Source organism: Bos javanicus, chromosome X (genome assembly GCF_032452875.1).
Source record: "Bos javanicus breed banteng chromosome X, ARS-OSU_banteng_1.0, whole genome shotgun sequence".
Lineage (NCBI taxonomy): Eukaryota > Metazoa > Chordata > Mammalia > Artiodactyla > Bovidae > Bos > Bos javanicus.
In genome coordinates, this window is record NC_083897.1 from 56,925,683 (window position 1) to 56,930,018 (window position 4,336).

Consider the following 4,336-nt stretch of genomic DNA (forward strand, 5'->3'; position numbering starts at 1 on the left):
TCCTCATTTCTATTTTTAGTGATTTTTTAAAATTATATATTTATTTAGACTGTGCTGGGTCATCATTGCTGCAAGCAGGCTTTTTCTAGTTGCAGCGAGAGGGGACTACTCTCTAGCTGTGGTGCATGGGCTTCTCCTTGTGGTGGCTTCTCTTGTTGCAGAACACAGACTTTTGGGCACTCGGGCTCAGTAGTTGCAGCTCTCCAGCTCCAGAGCACAACCTCAGTAGTTGCGGCACATGGGCTTTGTTGCTTCAAAACATGTGGGGTATTTCCAGACCAGGGATCTTCCCAGTCCAGAACCAGTGTCCTCTGCATTGCAAGGTGGATTCTTAAACACTGAACCAGCAGGGAAGTCATATTTGTAGTAATTTTTATTGAAGTACAACCTACAGAAAAACAGTGAACAAACCACAAGTGCATATGTAGCTCAATGGTTTTTCACAATGGGACCACGTCGGTATAGCAGCACTCAGAAAAAGAAACAGCGCATTGCCACATCCTAGAGTCCCCTCTCATGTCTGCTTCAAGTTACTAAACCTTCCAAGAGCAAACACAAATCTGACTTCTATCTTCATGGATTAGTTTTCCCTATTTTTGAGCTTTAAAACGGGTTTTACTATACACTCTTTTGTGACTGATCTCTGCTGCTTTTGTAAGAGTCATCTAATTTTTTTGTGTGAGTAGTTGTAGCTTGTTCATTTTCATTGCTCCATGTTATTCTCTGATGTGAATATACCACAATTTATCTAGAAATTCTATTTTTCATATGCATTTGGAGAGTTAAAATATTTTTGCCTACTGTGAATAGTGTTGATGTGAACACTCATATGTGTGTTTTGGTGCATATATGCATATAATTCTGTTGGATAAGTAGGAGTGAAACTGTTGCATCATAGGTTATGTATAAATGCACATATATTGGTGTTGCCAAATAAATTTCCAAAGTGGTTGTATCAACTTTCATTTGCGTCACTTGCTTCACATTCTCACAAAAACATGATATTTCTATCATTTTTCATTTTACCTATTCAAGTGTGAAAGTAAAAGCATCACAGTATGCTTTAATATTCATTTCCCAGATCTTCATGAATAATGAGGTTGAAATCCTTTTCATTTGTTTATTAGTCATTTGTATTAGCCATTTTTTCTGAAGTACCTGTTTGTCTTTTCCCATTTTTTCTAATGGATGGTTTGCCTTTATTTATCAATTTATAGGAATTTTTAATGTATTGTGGATATAATTCCTTTGCGGGACACATGTAACACAAATAAACAGTCCCATTCTTCTATTTAATAATGTGCTGGGGGTTTTAGGTCGAGTAGCCAAGGAAAAGAAATACAAGGCATGCATGTTGAAAAGGAAGAAATAAAACTATTTCAATTTGCAGAAGACATGGTCTTATATTTATATATATGATTAAATGTGTGTATGTGCATATACATACATGTTAAGTTACCTTATTTCTGAAAAATGTGACACTTAAGTACAGTGAGGAAACAGTGGTTTGGTTTTTTTTTTTTTTTTTGGTCCATTGCTTTTCTCTTTCTTAATGATGCCTTTTGCTGAACAAATGTTAAGTTTTATACAGTCTTTTTTCTTTATTGCTAGCATTTTACTTCTGCTGTGACCTGTTACAGAAAATGTTGCCTACTTCAAAATCATGAAGATATTCCCTATGTTTTCTTTAAATTATTTTTTACCTTTCGCATTTATATATGCAAACATATCCAGCTGACTTTCGTTCATAGTTTGAAAAAAAGTCTATTAATTTTTTGAAGTGGATATTCAACTGACCAAAAAAAAGACCACTGCTCCCTCACTGTACTTAAGTGTCACATTTGTCAGAAATCAGGTAACTTAGCATGTATGCATATGAACACACACTCAATCATATATATGTAAGACCTTGTCTTCTGCAAATAGAAATAGTTTTATTTCTTCCTTTTCAGTATGCATGCCTTTTATTTCTTTTTCTTGGCTAATTGACCTAAAACCCCCAGCACATTATTAAATAGAAGTGGAAAGAGCAAGGATCCTCATCTGCTTTTGATTTTTAAGAGGAAAGATTTTAGTCTTTCACTAGTGAGTATGATGCTAGCTTTGATTTGTTTCCAGTCTCTTATTTTGTTTCTTTTTGTTCAGTGTGCTGAAAACCATTATTTCATATTTTTTTCTGATATTTTGGTTGTTTCATAGGAACTTGTGGTAGGTTGAATTATAGACACCCAAAGACTTCTACATCCTAACCCCCAGAATCTGTGAATATATTACCTTGTATTGCAAAAAGGACTTCAAAGATGTAATTAAGTTAAGGATCTTGAGTGGGGAGATTTTTCAGGATATTGCAGATATCCTGCAATACCTGAGTTGGCCCAGTGTCTTTGTAAGGAAGTGTCCTTGTAAGAGACAAGGTGATGTGACAATGGAAATAGAGGTTTGAAGATACTTTCTGGATGGCTTTAAAGATGGGAAAAGAGGCCATAAGAAAAGGAAGGTAAAATATGCAGCTCTAGGAACTGGAAAAGACAAGGAAACAGATTCTTTCTAGAGCATGGCCACCACTGATACCTTGGAGGAGCATGGTCACCACTGATAACTTGGAGGAGCATGGCCACCACTGATACCTTGATTTCGTCCCAGACAAACCCATTTCAGACTTCTGACCTCCAGAACTGTTAGACAATAAATGTGTGTTGTTTTAAACCACTAAAATTGTGGTAATTTTTTTATAGCAGTTAACAGGACACTAATAGGTCCCTGTTTCTCCATCATATGTAGAAACAGAAGGAAATTAACAGTTTTTCTACATAAACTATTCCTGAGGAAAAATAAGAGGTGGGAACAATCCTCAATTTTTTCCCCACTCTGCACAGCTTGTGGAATCTTAGATTCCCAACCAAGGACTGAACCAGGGCCCTCAGCAGTGAAATCGCTGAGTCCTAACCACTGGGCTGCCAGAGATGTCCCAATTCTCAACTCATTAAATGAGGCCAGCATTACCATGAAATCAGATAACAAAAGTCATGACATGAAATGAAAATTTCAGTCTGATATAACTCATTAATTTAAACATATTCTATGGAGGAGAATGGATATATGTATATGTATGGCTGAGTCCTTTTGCTGTCCACCTGAAACTATCACAATACTGTTAATCAGCTATATGCCAATATGGGGCTTCCCAGGTGGTTCAGTAGTAAAGAATCTGCCTGCAATGCAGAAGACCAGGGTTCAATCCCTGGTCAGGAAGATCCCCTGGGGAAAGGAATGGCTACCCACTCCAGTATTCTTGCCTGGAGAATTCCATGGACAGAGGAGCCTTGAGGGTTATAGTCCATGGGGTTGCAAAGAGTCAGACACAACTAGGCATGCACACACACATACTCCAATATAAAATAAAAAGTTTTTTAAAAAAACACACTTCAGCAGAATAAGCCTACAATATATAACAAGAATAATATGCTATGATCAAATAGAGTTCATTCCAGGAACAGAAGTGTGGCTTACTTGCTTCCCTTCCTCCCGATACAAGTCATCATGTGGCTCCCTCTACCATGAGCACAGGCTGACAGTGAACAAGGTAGAAAATCAGAAACAGGGTTAGCAGTGACATGCCTCAGTGTCACAGAGCAGAGTCAGAAATGTGAAGCTAAGAGATTTAAATATACTTTATTCCAACTGCTTACTAAAGCATATTTCATTCAAAAGAAACAAGAACTTAAACTCATCTGCCTTTCTTTTGAAACATAATTAATGAATGTGGAAAAAAACTGCTGCATCAAAAAAAATCGCAATCAGAATTCAATCAGAGACCAGAAGTTTTATTAAGGAGTTTGTCCCTTATGCATGTAGCAATGGGGAGCCATTTATAGTATTTAACTAGTGATGTAATAAGTTAAGGGGCTTCCCTGGTGGGTCAGCCGTAAACATTCTACCTATAATGCAGGAGCCGCAGTACACGTGGGTTTGATCCCTGGGCTGGGAAGATCCCTAGAGGAGGGCACAGCAACCCACTCCAGTATTTTTGCCTGGAGAATCCCATGGACAGAGGAGCCTGGTGGGCTACAGTCCATAGAGTCGCAGAGTTGGACACGACTGAAGCAATTTAGCACTGCATGGCAATAACTTAAAAGCTTTCCTTTGGCGTAGTAATTTCCTAAGTGCTATTCAGATACCTAGGATGTATGTAAATGATCCATTGGAGACCAGGAAAAAATGTATTAATGTTTCCAATATATTCATTGTATCTCACAATTCATTTGCTTCAAAACTTGTGCATTTATAATTTACCTTCCCCAAATTTCCTCAATATATGTAGACATATTACACATCT